This window comes from Loxodonta africana, chromosome 8 (genome assembly GCF_030014295.1).
Source record: "Loxodonta africana isolate mLoxAfr1 chromosome 8, mLoxAfr1.hap2, whole genome shotgun sequence".
Classification (NCBI taxonomy): domain Eukaryota; kingdom Metazoa; phylum Chordata; class Mammalia; order Proboscidea; family Elephantidae; genus Loxodonta; species Loxodonta africana.
Window position 1 is genome coordinate 15,856,825 of NC_087349.1, and position 20,044 is coordinate 15,876,868.

At 40.2% G+C, this 20,044-nt stretch overlaps 1 protein-coding gene across 6 annotated transcripts in view; it reads right to left on the reverse strand.

Annotated features, from left to right (window-relative positions):
- Positions 1-20,044, reverse strand: part of EXOC4 (exocyst complex component 4) — an 831,013-nt gene that overhangs the window by 366,820 nt on the left and 444,149 nt on the right. The window lies entirely within an intron of this gene.

Sequence of the window (20,044 nt, forward strand, 5' to 3'; positions counted from 1 at the left end):
GTGGAATTCTGGCTGACAGAAATTTCTTTTTCCTGCTACTGCATCCACATGGCAATAATCCAATCTAAGAAGCTGAATTTATGCAGTAAGAGCATAACTCAAAGGCTGCTTGTTTAAAAATGCAACAATTTAGGGCGGTTTGGAAGAGTGATATTATATACCACTTTGTATTCTAAAAGGCAGGGAAATTTTACATTGATTTTCACAGAAGACACTTAAATGAACACTCCAGTAAAAATTAATGGATTATTTTCCCTTTCAGGATGACCTTTAAAAGACCTAGAATTCCAGTTGAAGTGCTTAACGGTTATCAAAGAACTAAAGTTTCAAAAATGTTACCAAATTGGCTACTGATAGAAACATGTAATTGCCCAAAGCAGAATTTAACAGTTTCTCACTTTGGAAATGATGTATTTCATCCTTAACATTCCTCAGTCTTCAGAGTCTTGAGTTGTTATTCTATTGCAGAAAGAATTTAACTATCTTTCTCCATTGAAAGAGCCTCTGATTTTCCACTGAGCCCTAGGTAAAATTAAAGGCAACAAGAACTTAATGAACCCTAGTCAAGTAGCTGAATATGTGTTGCCGAAGAAACTAGTTTCTCTGAAGTTTTGAGTCTTAAACTCTCCAAATCAAAATGCATTATTGATAGGTTTCCAACTTTTCCTTATTATGACAGAATGGTTTTAAACTTTCCAAGTCCTTATTGGGATAAGGAGTAAGGCCTGTTTAGCAAGAAATCAGAAAGTAACGCTGCATCTCTCAAGTTCTGACCTCCCCTTTTCGTGCCAGAACAGGCACGCAGCTGCTGTTACGGATCTTCATCTGATCTCCCTTACTTTAAAAGCTGTATATTCAAACTCAGCTCTGCCAGGAACTACGAAGCATCTAAGATTTTACCCTGCTTGCAAACTAACAAGTTAGACTTCCACAGTTTCATGGATGCCGGCAGATGAAAAGATATCCCAAGGTCAGAGACAAAGGACAGTATACAGTTCTCAGAAATAGCAGTAGGCAGAGTATCATCAATTTCTTGCACTGGTTCCTTAAGCCCCATTTCCAAAAAGCCAAACAATGAGGGTCAAGTGACACATGTACACACAGTAGGTTGCATTACAAGAGAGAAATACTGAGGTTAGGAAACCCCAGTCTTTCATAATGGGCTGCAAACAAACATACCCAACTTTGTTCTGGAGGGAGGAGTTATTTTTATGATACCGGACAGCAAAGAAACCTGTCCTCTACTCCAAAGAGAGACACAGTTTCTCTTACCAGGCTGTTCCTTGACTAGGTGGCCCACAACAAAAGGGTGTCAGTGCCTCTGTTCACAAGACATGCAGAGACACAAGAGACTCAAGGAGAACTGTCTCCCAACAAACCCCTTCTTACCATGTAAACCTGTCCCAGGGTTGCATGGAATAGAGAAACCTGGCTTACTAAGAGGTCATGAAAAGGACCTCTTAGTAAGTCTTTTGATGAAGTACAGAGGTTAAAAAACTTACTCCATCTTACACCAAGTATCATATTATACCTGCATCTGTCTTTCTCTAAACCTTACAACGACCTTAATCTAAGAGTGGTAAAATCTGACCTCTAACATAGTTAGAAGAGTTCCGGTGGCACAGTGGTTAAGAGCTTAGCTGCTAATCAAAAGGTCGACAATTCAAATCCACCAGCCAGCCGCTCCTTGGAAACCCTATGGGGCAGTTCTACTCTGTCCTATAGGGTTGATATGAGTCAGAATCAATTTGATGACAACAGATTTTATTATGTTTTGTTTTAACATAGTAACAATGTTAGGAATAGGAATGAGACCTCTTTACTTTCAAACACAGCGTTCTCTGCCATACCACACTGCCTCCCTATTAAAAGAGATTCTCTGTCTTATTAATGGTTCCAATTATCAGCTTTGATTCCTGGTTCTCTTCCCTAAGGGTAATGTATGAACCCCACACAGGTAATACTCAAAAAGTAAGCTTGATGATGTTTCAAAGTATTTTTCTTTATAACAAGCTCCTAAGAGTATGGAAAACAGTAAACTGCAAGGTGATGTCACTGCTGATAAACGTGCAAAATAAGGACGTTTTTCTTAATCATAATGAAAAAATGGAAATGAAGTTCCATGTTTTCCCATCTTCGCCCAAAGCCAAGGCCGGTCCATTAATTAAGTGACAGGAAGAATGAGTTCTCTGAAATTCAAGTTCTCCATTTCCCCTTAATTGGATACAAGCAGTAAATGCAAGAGCAAGTCCACCAGAAGCAAAAGGAATAGAGCAAAACTGCGATTTTAACATCAAATACCACCGTTAGATACATATTTACTTGAAGAAAACTGAAGTTTCCTACTTAATGCTAGGAGCCCTGGTGGCGCAGTGGTTAAGAGCTTGGCTGCTAACCATAAGGTCAGCAGTTTGAATCCACCAGCTGCTCCTTGGAAACCCTATGGGGCAGTTCTAATCTGCCCTATAGGGTCTCCATGAGTCGGAACTGACTTGAAGGTACATAACAACAACAACATTTAATGCCCAAGAGAATATCTTCTTAAAATTATCACATAAATTTTACCCTTGACTAAAAATCTGTTGTTTTTGTCAAAATTATGGGCCAAGCAGGGGGCATATTTAGGACGGCAGTCAAGCCACAGTCTCAAGTTATCTACCCCCTTGCTGGAATAGAAATACTATGGAATACCATGGAAATACTATTGTTCAGTCAACAGTACAGCTGGGCTGCCGTAAGTATATGTCAATAAGTTAAGCCAAGTACTATTTTCAGTTCTCTTAAAAGCTCTTTGTTTCTGATATTTTAATAGAAAGTAACTGTGGTAGGGGTGCACAGTCTACCACACAGTCAGAAATTTCTAGTTTTAGAACTTGGGAGACCTCAACAAATAACAATGTCTTTTCTTTACCATGAATAAGAATGTAACGTATTTCCAGAGCAAGACCTACCATTTTGGCCATCATGGTTACTTCGTGCAAAGTGCTTGTCTTCTGACTGGCGGCTCTGCCTTCCAATCTCATCGCTAATGACTCAGAGGCAACACCCATGGAAGAAGAGCACCCTTCGGTTGCATAATGTAAAATTATTCTAACTCTGTATTATCTTGTATTATATTTTAGCCTATTATTTACCAGCAAAACAGGTGCTCTACGCATTTGTACAGATTGGGAAACTAAGGCCCATCTCTCAAACTCCTATACTTACCAACCTATTTCAGAGGTAGATTCACTTGTGCTAAAAATCATGAGGGCTTATCCTGGGCACTGAGCAAAGAACTGGGAATACAGTGAGAACAGAGACACAGTCCTTGCCTCCAGAGGCCCACGGCCCAGTGGTGGTGATTTTGGGGGACAGACACACTAGACAATCACATGCAATCAACCGCGATCCAGTGGAATAAGGGCCAATAATAATTCTGAACTCCTGTGCAAGCCATCAATTCATTCATTCATTCATTTATTCATTCATCCTTACTTATTGAGGACTGGCTAACTTCTATCAAGCACAATACTAGAATGATAAATAAGACATTGCAAACTTGTCTAAAACTCTGGCTTACTAAAATAAAAATAATTATACTTCTTGAAAAGGTGAAGCATGTTCTAAGTTTCTTCCAATTCAATTTAGTGAGAAACCATCAAAATCTACTTCAAAGAAAAATAAGATTTTTGCAGTATTTTACAGTAGACCTGAGAAAGCTTGAACCTGTGTAAGGTGGAAACTTGTCAGAGAAGGAAAGTATTCTTTCCACTAAAACAAGCAGTAAAAGATAGTAAGACTGCACCCTGTCAAAGGTGGAAAACTTGCAAGACCTGGGAAAACAAGACAGTTCCCTCAAGTTCGGCGCTCACAGATTTCACCATATACTGTTTTATTTGTCACTATGCTTTATTAAAAAAAATAATTTTTATTACTTTTTTAGCTTTGTTTTTGCAGTGCAAAGCCTCAAACTGTGCACACAATGAATAGCAGCAGATGGAACAAGGCTTGAAAGCCTAATGCAATGAAGACTGTAACTAAAGGAATGAACGGCTAAATGGAAGTCAAAGTTCAAACAACTCATATCCACAGCTTTCTGGAAAATAAATTACTTCCGTCTAAATAGTCTGGATGCTTTCAGTTTCTTTACCCTTTAATCCACCTGAAATGCCCACGACCACGATACTTTTCCTAAAATACCACTCTACATCCTGGTTTGACAAGAAAATCTCCAATGGCTCCAAGCTGCCTGGAGGATACCTCTCTAGTCTCGCATTAAGGGCCCTCCATAAATCTGGTCTTTTTCTCCCAAAATGAGCCACTTCTCAGAAAAGACTAGCCCACCTAGTGTCCTCTAAACATGCCCGCTGCCAATAGCCTCACTCCTCTTTCTCTTGGAAGACCATTATCCTACCTTTTCCTGCCACATTTATACCACCTGATGAATGCCTATTTCATTTAATCCTCACTAAATTTTTTTTTTTTTTTATAGCCCTATGAAGAAGGAAGCACTATTATCCTGCTTTTACATTTCAGAATACTGAGACTAAGAGCAAATAAGGGCCTAAGGTCACACAAACAGCCAGGGAGTGAGGAAGCCAGGATTTGAACTGAGGTCTCTAATTCTACAGTCCAAACTCTACCACTGCAGTGCAATAAGCAGGGTTATCTGATGGTGACCCCCAGAGCTCACTCAGTGGTGCCCGGAAAGCTGGCTAGTGCAGGTGCAAATCTTTCTCGAAGAAGAACGGACTGCACCCCGACCCAGTTTTCCCCAGTACTGGTGACTTCACCCCTCAGAAGGGATGGGGAAACCACAGCTTCTGTAAGTAAGTCTCAGGGTGTCTAGATACCAGGGGGCCGACATTCTCAATCACCTTCTGTAAGCAGCTGGGCCCCAAACTGAATTTCTTGGTCCTAAGCAGCCTATGTATGCCTCACTGGCAAGGCTGCTTTCCCCTTCTTGCCCAAAGGCAAGGCAGAAAAAACAGGACACAAACCCACACTGCAGGCTCAGCAGAGCCCAAACTCCACTCTGCTTCTCCGTGCAATGAGCAAGAATAGGATTCCCTGTGTGGTATAAATAGTTAAGTGCTCAACTACTAGCCACAAGGTTGGTGACCTGAACCCACCCAGAGCATCTCGGAAGTAAGGCCTGGCAATCTGCTTCAGAAAGGAAACAGGCTTGAAAATCCTAAGGAAGAGTTCTACTTTGCACACATAGGGTCACCATGAGTTGGAATCTACTTGACAGCAACTAACAACAACAGCATGCCTTCATTTCCCTTGCTGACTTAGCCTTAGTAAGTTCTCCCCCTCCCCAGTAAAATCTACTCTTTGACCCATGCTGGGTGAGGCTATGCAATCAGTCTTGAACCCTGGTACACGACAGATGGAGACCTAGGTGGAACCTATCGGACATGATGCCTTTGGCCACGAATCTTTCCCATTCTTTAAAGGTTGGGCCGGTATTTCCTCTGTGAAGAAGTCCCTGATTCGCCTTATTGAAGGAGGGTCTTTTGGCCTCTGAACTATAGCAAATGTTTGTTATACATATCATCTAAGGCACTTTTTTTCCCCACAAATATGCATCTTTATCCCAATGAACTTGTAAGCTTCCCAAGGGTAGGGGAGGAGCTCTATATATTTAGTTCCTTCCACATGCCCTGTGTGTATGCCTTGTATTAAGAATTTCATGTGTATCTGCTGGTTGTATGTGTGTACATGCGTACAAGTATATTTTGTTCTTCACAAGGCCGCACTTCATCCACTCATTAGATACATTTGAGCACCTACTGCATGCCAAGCACTATGTTGGACTCCTTCAAGTTTCCAGTAACATGGATACGTGAATAACATACTGCAGTAAAAGCTATGTGGGACCATCGGGGGACACAGGCACAACAGTCATGTTTTAGTGGGACCAGTCTAACAGGGAACAAACTTCTACAATTGATGGACAGAAATACAACAATTACTTAGTTATTAAAGGAATATACTAATTTAAAAGGAGATTATTTCTTCATTTGTAAAATGATGAAGCTCACTTAATGATCAACAGTTCTTCCACCAGTTATTAACCTTAAGTTACACACAAAAGGGCAATTTTGCTGATTCTTCCTTTGGCATTAGCCTTCTGAAAGCATAAGACACAGCAATAAACCTTCCAGAAGTTCCAATAATTCATCTTCATCTGGAATTCCTTCTCTTTGGTTTTTCCTTTTATTTTTCCATTTTAAGAGCCAAATCTTCTGAATCTATGGGAAATACCAAGCGGAATTACATGCTAACAAGACATTTTCTTTAAACCCATAAATGAGTGATAAAATAATTTCTTGCATCTTTATTTATATCTGAGACTAAGAAACTCTGACACAGAGCTGGGTATGGATTGTGGCCAACTGAAGAAATAAGTAAATTTTATAAGATTTTATAAATGCAACGTAAAACAAATGAACTCTATAACTACAGAAAACGCTCTGGGAGAAAGTTGTTCTTTTTGAGGCATTTTCCTTTTTATATTTCATGACGGGAAACCAAATCTATATTAAAAATCATTCTACATCTTCAAGTCTAATGGTGAAGGCTGATGTAAGAACTGTATGCTTGTGAACAGGGAGAATTTCTCTCACAGGTACTTCTAAAGCAGTGTCCTTCTTTCTCAAATTTTTCTCAAGCAGCGTCTATAAATAGGTTGTATTCACCCGAGATTCTCTCCCGTACACAGGTACTTCAACTCTGTAATAAGCCCTTGCAAGTACTTGTTCAATTTCTGTCTTCTCCGCCATATTGAACAGTCCTTGAGGGCAGGGTCCCATGTCAGCTTTCAGAGTGCTGCGGTCTTTTCAGGGCTTGGCACCTCGTAGGTACTCAATAATTATTTGCGGAGTGAATCACTAAATGAATGGAATGAATTTTAAAAAAGAATATTTAACTAATATTCCAGAATAAGTATCTCTGAAGGTAGTGACGTGACCTATAGTCTTTGAAAACTTGAATTTCATATTTTTAAGAGATGGGAAAATATTTCATGATCGGGATACAGTACACTTTTTACATAACTCAGAGTAAAGCTAATTTCCTTAATGATTCTGCATCTCCTAGAAATGGTTCTCTCCCCATGTGAATAGGAATAATGCGACTATTGGACAGTAACTTTCCCATGGAGAAATGTGCTTCCTAGAGTAAGAGCTGCCATGAGAAGTAAGCTGCCTGGTCTCATATGTCTTTACTACAAATACCTTCTCTTAACTACCATCGCCCCACCACCCCCACTAAATTAAATAAATAAAGGCACTAGTACCCTGGCACTCTCTACGTTTCTCCCTTTCTCTCTCTCTGAAAGCCCCTAATAATGAAACAAAACAAACAAGCAAGCAAGCATGCAATATCTAGTAAAACAACATACCAAATATGGAAGAGGTAAGAACTGGTCCATCTTTGAATTCAGCACAGTTAATGAGGACAGGGGAAACCCTGGTGGCATAGTGGTTAAGTGTTATGGCTGCTAACCAAAAGGTCACCAGTTCAAATCCACTAGGCGCTTCTCGGAAACTCTGTGGGGTAGTTCTACTCTGTTCTATAGGGTTGCTCTGAGTCTGAATCGACTCGATGGCAAGGGGTAATTAGGACAGAAAGTAGCTGCTAGAAATGAACAGAGGCTTAAGAATTAGGAAAAAGTATAAGAAAATACCAGGGCTAAGTCAACCAATCAACCAATAAAAACAACACCTTTGATGATTTCACTCAAAATACAGGGCTCTATATTTTATATTGTAAGCTCTTAATAACTGTAACTTTTAACTTGAGATCTTTTTTTTAATTTTTATTGTGCTTTAAGTGAAAGTTTACAAATCAAGTCAGTCTCTCACACAAAAACTTACATAAACCTTGCTACATACTCCCAATTGCTCTCCCCCTAATGAGACAGCCCGCTCCCTCCCTCCACTCTCTCTTTTCATGTCCATTCACCAGCTTCTAACCCCCTCTACCCTCTCATCTCCCCTCCAGGCAGGAGATGTCAACATAGTGTCAAGTGTCCACCTGGCTCAAGAAGCTCGCTCCCCACCAGCATCCCTCTCCCACACATTGTCCAGTCCAAACCCTGTCTGAAGAGTTGTTGGCTTTGGGAATGGTTCCTATCCTGGGCCAACAGAAGGTCTGGGGGCCATGACCACTGGGGTCCTTCTAGTCTCAGTCAGACCATTAAGTCTGGTCTTTTTAAGAGAATCTGGGGTCTGCATCCCACTGCTCTCTTGCTCCCTCAGGGGTTCTCTGTTGTGGTCCCTGTAAGGGCAGTCATCTGTTGTAGCCAGGCACCATCTAGTTCTTCTGGTCTCAGGATGATGTAGTCTCTGGTTCATGTGGCCCCTTCTGTCTCTTGGGCTCGTAATTACCTTGTGTCCTTGGTGTTCTTCATTCTCCTTTGATCCAGGTGGGCTGAGACCAGAGATCCTTCTTTCCCATTTGTTGTATTCCCAGTATTTATACCTTACCCCCAACCCCCTCGCCCCCCACCCCAAATTATTAGAAAACAAGAGAGTTTATAGGCTATTTCAGGAGCAGCAAGGAAAGGGGTTAACTATTTATAACTGGTAATGTTTAGTGGTGGCAGCAAGAAAGGAGAGGATAACGTGACCCCTGAAGTCTGAGGATAGCTGGTTTGGAATTCCAAAGCCTAAGAACACCCATACAAAGCTACACACAGTTACCGTTCTCTGTCTTCTGTCTTTTCTCTATTCATCCAACCCAGGAAAGAACCACTGCTCTTCTGTGATGATCATGATTTTGAGGAAAAAGAAGACAAGGAAGAAGAAGGAGAGGAAAGATGAACACAATCAGAAGGTTTTAGAACTATGAGAAGATGTGGAGAGCCACAGATACAACTTAGCCCAACAGAGCAGAGAAAAATGGGGCACAGAGATGTGACGTGCTTCTCAAGATCATCAAGGGACAGAGCAGCGGCTGGAGTTCACATTTACTTACTCCTTTGTCGTCTAGTGTTATTTTCATTATAGGAATGGGGAAGAGAGGAACAAATCCAAAATGAGCATAAACAATTTAAAAAACAGAGAGGTAGGATACAACAGTGAGAACTATGGTGATTCAAAAACTGTGAGCAGTAGTCAGGGAATGTCAAAAACAAAAGGCACCCATATAGAATGAGCCCTCTCTCCCACCTAGGAAGTCTCCTGAATGATTCCCGCTAGGACAAGACTAGGGTCTCTGGGTGGTCCAAGAGTTAACACACTTGGCTGATAACTAAAAGGTTGGCAATTCGAGTCCACCCAGAGACGGCATGGAAGAAGGGACTGGTGATCTACGTCTGAAAAATCAGCCTTTCACTGAAAATCTAGGGAGCACAGCTCTACTCTGACACACGTGGAGTTGTCGTGAGTCAGAGCTGACTCGACAGCGACTGGCACTGGTGGGACGAGACTCAATTCCGAGCTACGGCCAGAGATCATGTGGCCCTCGTCCTGTTCTCCGCCAGCCGACTCCCTCAGCAGCACCCAAACGAGGCCAGCTTTAGGAGTGTTCAGGGTTATTTTAACCGCACTGCCTACAGGGAAGTACACGCCAGGCTGAGTCTGAGCTCCTCAAAACGTAGGGGGTCTTATCAGTATCCAGCTGAGTCTGTTTTCCCTATAAACACCCCGAATTGCTTAATACCATGTACTTTCACGAGACATTCAAAAATGATGTATCTTATCAGTGGGTTTCAGTTTATGCGTCCTTACACAAAAATCCATGAAGCTTCCTCTACTTTTGAGTTTTCACTAAATCCCTTTCTCTCTCATTTCAGCCTGAGCCTGGCAATCCAGCTCTACAGGTAGCAAATTGAAATGTTTAGTGGCCTATTGCAGACAGATTGAATCTGAAAAGAATACGGCAATAAGAAAGCAGGCATCGATATCCTACAGTAAACCTCTCGCCGATGACAGCCCTGATGTGGGGTGAACGACTGAGCATTTGTTAAACTTCTACCATTGTGAAGGTAACCTATTATTTTCCTGGCTGTGCACTGAAATGCCTCAATCACCGACAGAACCAGTCAGTAAAAAATGATATAGTTCATTTTCTATGGCTGCTGTTCCATGGGGACAGTGTGTGGCATACTGTACCCTCATCCTTTGAACACCGCTGTATAAACAGTGTGCTTAATTTACCCTTCCTTCATTCATTTTGTATGACATTTGATATACTGGTGGTGATGGCTTTTCCTTCAATTTTTTTTTTTTTTTTTGGTTGTTAAAATTATTCCTGATAAAATTTGGTTGTAAATTTAGGATTACTCTATCAAAAAGAAAAGAAAAAGAATGTGGCAACCATGTTAAAGCAACACACAGAAAAAAGAAATCAGCAGCAGCTGCCCTGGAAGAAATTTCTTTGTCTGACTCCTAAAAATAGTTTAGGCTATTGGATAGCTCTCATACAGTAGCATTTCATATCTGCAACTACCAGCTTATATCCTGTTATGGAGTGAATTGTGTCCCCCAAAATTATGTGTTGTAACTCCTAATCTCTACGCCTATGGTTAAAATCCCTTTTGGGAGTGGTTGTCTGTTACAGTAATGAGGCAGGATTAGTGTATGGTGTGTCTTGGGTCAATCTCTTACAAAATATAAAAGGAGGAGATTAAGCTGAAGCAGTCAAGTAGAGATGGGGGAAGACAGACGCCAAGCTACCTGGATCTCCAAAGAATCAGGAAACAGAAGCTGAAAAGACAAGGGCCTTCCCCTAGAGCCAGCAGAGACAGAAAGCCTTCCCCTAGAGCTGGCATCCTGACTTTGGACACAGGAAGTCCAAACCTGAAAGTCAGGTTATGTGGAAGTGAGTGGCCAGCAATGGAAGCTCCATCACCACCTGTGCTGTGTCTGCTGGACTTCTTCCTGAGTCGTCTGTTCTAACTGCCTGCCACTACTGCACGCAACGTTTCATTAAATTTATAATTCTTTTATGGCTGATATAAATGCATACGCAAAGTACTAAGGATCTAAAAGTCAATGCTGGTGCTCCTCTGTCATCTGATGATAAGAGGGTAATAGTGACTTATTTAAGTATGGCATGAAAACATTTTTTCATAGTAATAGTAACAATAATCATAATAATGGCAGTCCAGCTAGTGGATACAGCATTTACCTTGTGCCAGGCACTGCAGGATCTAAGCGCTTTACTCCCAAAAACCCTATCAAGTGGGTCTATTGCTATTCCCATTTTACAGATGAGGAAACTGAGACAATGTCAGATTGTGTAATTTGCCTAAGGCTTCCCAGCTCCTAAAGGATTTGCACCTATGCAGTCTGGCTTCAAGGGAGCCCTGGTTGTGCACTAGTTAAACTGCTCGACTGCTAACCAAACGGTCAGTGGTTTGAACCCACCAGCCACTCCATGGGAGGAAGATGTGGCAGTCTGCTTCAGAAAAGATTACAGCCTTGGAAACTATGAGCAATTCTACTCTGTCCTACAGGGTCGCTATGAGGTGGAATAGACTCAATGGCAAATAGGGTTTTTTTTTGTCTGGCTTCATTTTTTTTTTTAGAGCCACAGATACTTCATCACTACACAGAAACCTCACACCACTCTTAAAAGGAAATGGAAAACAGATTATTACCGTGATGACTCAGAGAAAATGGTAAAACAGCGGTAAACTCACTGTGGGCAATGAATATAATCCCCAGCTATCTAGTCTGAGGTCTGGCCAAACCCATACTAATTATGACTATGCCCCTTTCTGTTGGACCAGATTTAATAATCAAAACTTTCATCTGATAAGAAACAAGGTGTCTATACAGCTTGGCAGGTAGCAGCTCCACCTACTGGGCTGAGCCTGGTGACCGGCCTCTGCTGATAATCAGTTTGCACACATTTCACTCAGGGCTGTGGACAGACTAGTTCTCATTCAACCAACCCCCTGCTGAGAATTAGCATTTCTACTCCACGTATACTGAATCAGAATCCACATTTTAACAAGATCTTGTTAAAAATTTGAATCACCTGGGGATCTCGTTAAAACGTAGATTCTGATTTGGTATACATGGTCGGAAACGCAAATTCTCAGCAGGGGGTTGAACCTGAAATAACCAGTTCGAAGCCCTGGTTTCACTGTTGCTGATGGCTAATGCCTGGGACCGTCCTGCCTCCTTTTTATCTTTTTTTTCCTGATGTCATCACCTGCATTCTATTCCTTCACAAAATCTATACATTTCTGTAGTACCTCCACCAATGTCAACCTTGGCAGACATGGCCTGGGTACAATCGGCCGTCCTTTGCTGTGACACAGAGTACACTGTTAAAGAGGCACTAGCTTATCTGGATCACCCTCGTGAAGCTAGCTCCCACTAAGAACTTCCCGTTGACACCCAGGGGAAGCAGTCGTGTGTGCCAGCAGAGCAGACCAAACCTATCAGAAGCAATTTCTTTTGGAGCCATAACTGAGCCCAGAACTACAAAATGGCTGCTCTGAAAAACAAGCAACTGAACGATGAACCAACTTGTATTTTCTCACGCCACAGGAAGCCAACATTAGCAAGGTGAGCTTACAGTGAGCATGACCATGGGGGACAGCGTCAGAGTGGGGTAGTGGGGCTACGGGGTTCCCAGACCAGACAGCCTCGGTGTGATGGCCAGTCCTGCCCTGCACTAGCTGTGGGCTTTCGGTAACTCACTGAGACTCAGTTTCTTCCTCTTCAGATTGGAAATAATGATAATGTCATAGGTGGCTGTGAGACTTAAGTGACAGAATATGCATAAACCACTGAGAACACTGTTGGCAATGAACCAGAAACCTCTCCCCAACCATAACTGAAGTTCCATGATGGCAGGGATTCTTGTCTGTTTATTCTCCAGGACATAATACATGCTCTGTAAATATCTGTTGAATAAAGGAGCAAATAAAAACACTTACTGCCATCTTCCTTGCAACGGAGTTGATTAATGTCAATTCCTCTCTGTCAGTGATGTAGGGAGAAATTCTTTTATTAGGACTAGGTGAGTTTCAAATGAATATGTCCCCACCTGGCCAACTAGAATGTTGTGTTCTTTCACAAACTCAAGAAGAGCTTACGATGAATGACGATAAATGCCTTAAAATTTTTCACTTAATAAAGTTTATTAAAAGTTACTTATGAAGCTGTCCTTTTTCTGTAGTGACCACATATACCATGGCATTTTGTCGTCTTCTTGTAACACTGCTGCGTCAGGAGATCTCAGCTGTATCGCAGTACAAAGAACACTGGCCCTCCAGTCAGAGGTAGGTTTGAGTCTTGGCTCACCAGCTGCGCGGCTCCAACCCAGACTTCTCTGAGTCTTAGGGTTTTCATTAGGTTCATTCTTGCAGATTTCAAAAAAGGCACTTTAAAAGTAACAAACTACAAAGCACCATACGAACTTTAGGTATTGCTTTTGTTATTCCATTATCTAGTTGCCAACCGTCACTCAAGATAACCAGGATTTCGGAATTTCAAATTTACAGGCCTCCAACCCAACAGAAACAGAGATAATAGAAAACATTTTTCAGAAGTAAGAGTTTGGTAGTCGAGAAAAAAATAAGTGTTTATCTAAATGGTATTCTGTTGTCAATTTTTTTCTTTGTCTCTACTTAAAAATGGCTTTTCGGTCATTTTCTTCCCTAATCACAGGTATAAAAGGTGGATGGTATACTTTTACCAGTAAAAGCTTCAATGCAAATCCTTCAAAGCACTTGACAATTAGGTGCTAAATGAATCTTTTGGCTTCAATTTTATATTGGTTTAAAAAAGAGAAAAGAACAGGCAGGAAAAGGCTAATGTGCACAAACAGAATATAATAAAAGCTCTGGTTTATCAGGATGGAGACAGGAAAAGCTCAAAGAGTGAAAGCAGTCCCCCACCATACTGTCTTCACGCTCATGTTAACTGGTCTGAGAGTCTGCAGTTGCAACAACTTCCCATTTGCAATCTCTTTTTAGAAGCAAATCAACCACACAGCTCTGAACCTTCCCAGGAGCAGCTTTGGTCTGGGCCATCCACACCAGAACGTTAATGGAGAGCTAGCTGGCTGCTGCAGGCTTCCCACCTCTCGGGTCTCCTGCAACGCAGAGACGGGCAGGCTTTTCTTTCCCTTCCCGAGAAGGAATCAGCAAGAGCTGGAAATTTCCAGGGTTCCTAAACCTATTTTGAAGTTGAAACGTGTTTCTGTCCGCAAACTAAGAATCTGAGCTCTTTTGGGAGATATTCTTTGTGTCCATCCACATATACTTAGAAACCTGTCTTTTTTTTCTCCTTTGTGTTTCTTTTTTATGTTCTATAATAACGCAGAGGAGGTTACTGGTGTCTCAGTGTTGCTGTAATAGAAATATTTCAAGTGGGGGGCTTCAACAAACAGAAATTCATTTTCTCACAGGTTTAGGAGGCTAGAAGTCTGAATTCTGGGCACCTGCTTATGGCAAAGGCTCCTCTGTCTGCTCTGAGGGAAAATCCCTGTCTCAGCTTCTCTGGCGTTCTTCTCAGAGTTCCTTGGAGAATTCCATGCGCCATCTATCTTTCCCACATTTGTGCTCGCTTCTCTGTGCCTAGGGGCCCTGGCTGCACGGTGGTTATATACTACCAACAACAGTATAAAGAATGTAAAATGTCTTATTAATAATTGTTATACTGATTACAGGGTGAAATTATAATATTCTGGGATGTACTGGGTGAAATAAAATATATTATTAAAGTTTATTTCACCTATTTTTAATAGTGTCTTTGATGTGGCTCCTAAACGAAAAAACCAAATCAGTTGCCATGAAGTTCTGACTCATGGTGGCCCCACGCATGTCAAAGTAGAATTGTGCCCCCTAGGGTTTTCAGTGGCTGATTTTCCGGAAGTAGACTGCCAAGCCTTTCTTCCGCGGTACTCCTGGGTAGATTCAAACTGCCTACCTTTTGGTTAGCAGCTGAGCTCTTAACCATTGGAGCCACCCAAGGACAATGTGGCCCCTAAACCAAACCCTTTGCTGTTGAGCTGATTTAAGTCATATGTGGTTCCTAAAAATTTTAAAAATTGTATTTATGGCTTGCATTATATTTCTAATGGAGAGTTCTGATCTGTACACTTATTAGTCAAACAAAAGTCATGTCTAATGTTGTCTTAGGGGCTTGTATGTGTGTATATCTGAAAACATAAATAAAAATAGAAATACAAATATGTGTGTGCATATCTCCTTTGCAGTAGGATTTTGTAATTAATAAACCTCGTTTGTAAACAAACTAGATTTTTCATTAGTTAAAAGTAATTTATCATAATCTAATTATACTGGGGCTGACGGGACTAATAGAGGAATAAGATATATGTGTAACTTGTCATGCATACACGTACACCTGCATACATGCACACACGTGGCAGTCACAAAGGCAGCGTTAACTCCGACTCGTTGAGAGGGAAGTCCAGCCACAAGGCAGCAGAAAGGCCAGGTGTATCTAAGACTTTGAAAAATTAAGTTTTATCATTTTTAAAGTTATAAATGCATTGGAATTGCTAGCTAAACGCTATCTAGTAGAAACTATAATAAACAAATAAAAATAACGTAGTCACAGCAAAGACCCAAATGGAAGCAAAAGGGCTTTTTTAAAAGTATCTAAAAACGATTTGATTAAAAAGGGCAATCATTTCCCTTTTGTTCTGATTCAATCAGGTTAATTATCTCCTTCATTAAAATCTTTACGATTATACTTGGATTCATATTATCATATCACAAATTATGAGATTCTAACTCACTTTGCAGGAAATTCTAGTGGTGCAGTGGTTAAGCACTTGGCTGCTAACGGAAAGGTAGTGGTTCGGACCCATCAGCAGCTCCGAGGGAGAAACACCTGGAGATCAGTTTGCATAAAGATTAAGCCTAGGAAACTTTAGAGAGCAGTTATACTCCATCGCATGGAGTCAAAATCAACTCGAGGACATCTAACAACGATTACACTTTGCACAGATCTTTGGGGGCATGTAAGAGCTAATCAGATAATAGAAAAATTATAAAGTTTAGGACTACATTTTAGTTTTAATTACTCAACTTGGAAAATCCAGATTTCGAATGCTTTTAACCACTTGCAAATTCAAAGTAATGTTTGTCTTCATTGACATACATCCTCGAATTTTAATCCTCAGACCTACTGCTTACCTGGTCATCTTTATTTCACTATGTGAGAATATGCCATGAGGTAACAGCTACTTTCAATAAACATACAAGAACTGAAACATCCAAATAAGACTTAGCCTCTTCAAAATAATTGCCTAGGGATGCTGTACATTTACCCCAGGGCTACTGCTACCGTTAAAAATATTCTGGACTTCTACTTTAGGAACTGTGTCTTAAAAAATAATAATAATAAATTAAATGGTGACATATACTTGTCAGCTACAATTTTTTCTGGTCATTTAAAATGCAGTCTAATGAATGAAGAAGTAAACTGGCTGGGCACTACCATTTGATGTTAAAAAATAGACATACACACGTTTATATGTGTATATATGTACATATACGTATACAGTAAACATGCATAACATATAAAATACATAAAGCAATTGTACTCAATACTTAGATGCTTAAATTCGCTCTAAGGAACTTTATAGGAAATACAAAAAAATGTTTGGGATGATGGCAGCATTTTTATTTTTAAAAAACACTTCTAAAGTAAATATGTTTGTGGATAAAATTCATCAAGTCTGGATTGCTTACCAAAATATTACGTTAATGATCTAATGATCATGTCTAACACATCAACTCAAAATCAGCTATAAAGAGGCGTTCCCAGCTCAGAATCACATAATCATAGTGGTATCAGGGAAGACCTTCAACTTCCTCTCAAGAAAACAGAGAGAAATGGAGTTGTCCGAGGTCACAATGGTAGAAAATGGTAGTCTAGTATCCTGAGTCATAGCCCAGTCCTCCTTTCATGCTAATTCATATCTATATCCTTCCCTTCCCTTTCAAATCCAGAGAGGCCCAGTATTCTCTCATTCTCACATTTACAGTATTTGTTTGTGTGGATAGGTTTTTCCAGAATACATTTAACAAAATTAAGCCATGTCCCTTCCGCTGAGGAAGCTATAACCACTACATTGCCCCTTCTACCATTACCAATTCCATGTAGTGATTGATTTACTGCCCTGATTTTCCTGAACACTCTGAGTTCATTCTTCTTAAAACTAGTACTGTTGATTCTCTTCCAAAAATCTACTATGTCTACAGGTTCTCTGAGGTTTTCTTCTCAAATTACAAAATAGCTACTTCTAACGCCCTCTTGTGATTTATATTTAGCCTAAGATTTGAATCTGATCAAGTTAAATTTGGTCACAACAGATACTTGTTGATGTTATTGTAAGGCACCATCAAGTGGGTTCTGACTCACAGCAACCCTATGTACAACAGAATGAAACACTGCCTGGTCCTGGGCTATCCTCACAGTCTTTACTATGTTTAAGCCATTATTGCAGCCACTTTGTCACTCTATCTCATCAAGGGTCTTCCTCTTTTCCACTGACCCTCTACTTTACCAAGTATGATGTCCTTCTTCAAGGACTGATCACTCCTGATAACATGTCCAAAATATGTGGGATTAAGTCTCACCATCCTTGCTTCTAAGGAACATTCTGGTTGCACTTCCTCTAAGACAGATTTGTTCGTTCTTTTGGCAGTCCATGGTATATTCAATATTCAATATTCTTTGTCAACACCATAATTCAAAGGCATGAATTCTTTGGTCTTTCATATTCATTGTGCAGCTTTCCCATTCATACGAGGCGACTGAAAATGCCATGGTTTGGTCAGGTGCACCTTAGTCCTCAAAGTGACTTCTTTGCTTTTCAACATTTCAAGGGGTTCTTTTGCAGCAGATTTTCCCAATGCAATATGTCGTTTGATTTCTTGACTGCTCTTTCCGTGGACACTGATAGTGGATCCCAATAAAGTGAAATCCTTGACAACTTCAATTTTTTCTCCATTTATCATGATGTTGCTTATTAGTCCAGTTGTGAATGTTTTTGTTTTCCTTATGTCGAGGTATAATCCATACTGTTAATATTTAATATCAGAACAAAGCTCTTTTTTTCTCCGTTTAATAACTAAAAAGTGAATGTCACCGGACAATGGCCTTTGCAATGTAACTTGGACCACATTCGATATCTAAATCTCCACGTTAAAAAAAAAAAAAAAAAAAAAAAAACAAGACAACCTACTTCAGGTAATAAAAGCATGAATCCTGTAAAATAAATAAATGTGGGCTGTGTTTGACACATGGATCTCGGGCAGGAACTATTAGCGAAACAGTGACTTCAGTTTCAAAATCACAGACCAGAGGCTGAGTTTGACCGCGGGTCTCCTCAGATCTCCTTTACTAATGAATAAGTGGAAACCATTTCCTGCAATCTTGGAATTTGTCATAATTCACAGAGCAAATCAGAGAAAATTTCAGGGAATGAGCCCACAACCAGTATCTTTCCAATTGCCTTTGTTCACATACAAAGTCAAAATGACTCTGCTATAGAGAACTTGCATCAGCATAATACAGAATAGTTTAGTACAGCTTTTCCAAGTTGTATCTTTTGAAAAAATAGTCTTAAGAGAAGGTAAGAGTCGTTTTTAAGAGATGAGTAGTTTTAAAGAGGGGATTCTGTTAACATATAACTCTGGAAAATACTGCATGTTATATCAATCTATTTGGCACAATTCACTTTAGCACATTAAAAAACCAAAAAGCATGCTGCCGTCGAGTCAATTCTGATTCACAGTGGCCCTATAAGATAGAGTAGAAGTGCCCCATAGTGTTTCCAAGAAGCAGCTGATGGGTTCGAACTGCTGACCTTCTGGTTAGCAGTCAAGCTCTTAACCACTATGCCACCAGGGTTCCTTTAGCACACTATAGCTCAAAAAAGTCCTGGAGTAAAAATACCTGTTAAATTTTATGTAACCAAGGGCTTTTGCCAAATTCCATCTTCTCCCTTACCAGCTAGAACTTTAGCTACATTTCTTGGGGCACCAGCATTCTGTGGAACATAGTTTACCAAATGCTGGTTTATTCAAAAGTAATATATAAGATTGAAAGACAAATGAACACAGTGTCAGACTAAATATAAGGAACATTCTTTATGACAGTAGGAAGCTATCTATCGTAGACCTCAGTTTTCCTAAAAATAAGACTCATATTTCACAGGTTTATAATGCAAAATTAATTAGCCTAATATATTTTCCATAACAATGACAAATAGAAAACTTTATTCATTAAGCCAAAATCAAACATTTAATGGATGTGCAATGTTTCCAACTCTGCTGAAGGTCCTAGCGATGGTCCTTACATGATGGAGCTCACATTTGGCTGGGAAGACAAACACTGAAATAAAGACTTATATGGATATATTAGAGGAACAACTACTGACTCTGCTCAGAAAACTGTCAGAGAAAACTCTACTGAGGAGCTGAGCTGAGGGATGAATACCAATTTGCCAGAGGAGCTAAAGGAACAGTGTTAAAAACAGAGAGGAGCGCATAAGAATACGAGTCTTTCAACATTCAGATGTAAACATACTCTTCGTAAATACATTTAACACTAGCCTCTTAAATATATGTTTAATTTCACCCTTGCAAATATTTGTATCATCTATTGATGTGGTTCTAAAAAAGGTGAATGCTGATAGTAACTCTGAACAATAACAACTACTATTTTTAAAGTCACCTCAAGTTACTGCATAGTTTTAAAGGGGGTACAGTGGTTAAGAGCCACAGTTGCTAACCAAAAGGTCGGCAGTACAAATCTACCCCCTACTCCTTGGAAACTAATAGGGCAGTTCTACTTTGTCCTATAGGGTTGGTATGAGTTGGAATCAACTGGATGGCAACGGGTATATATAGCCTAAAACTGGTAAAGCCCACGCCCACTTTCACTGAGTAATATAGACATTTATATCATGATTCAGTTTTTAAGTTTCACATAACTGGTACACATAAATAAATTAACCATCAATTCTACACTGCAAAACCTCAAAATGTAGCCTCAGAAGCCACCAAGTGAGCAAAACAACGGCCAGCATATTTGACATAATAATAAAA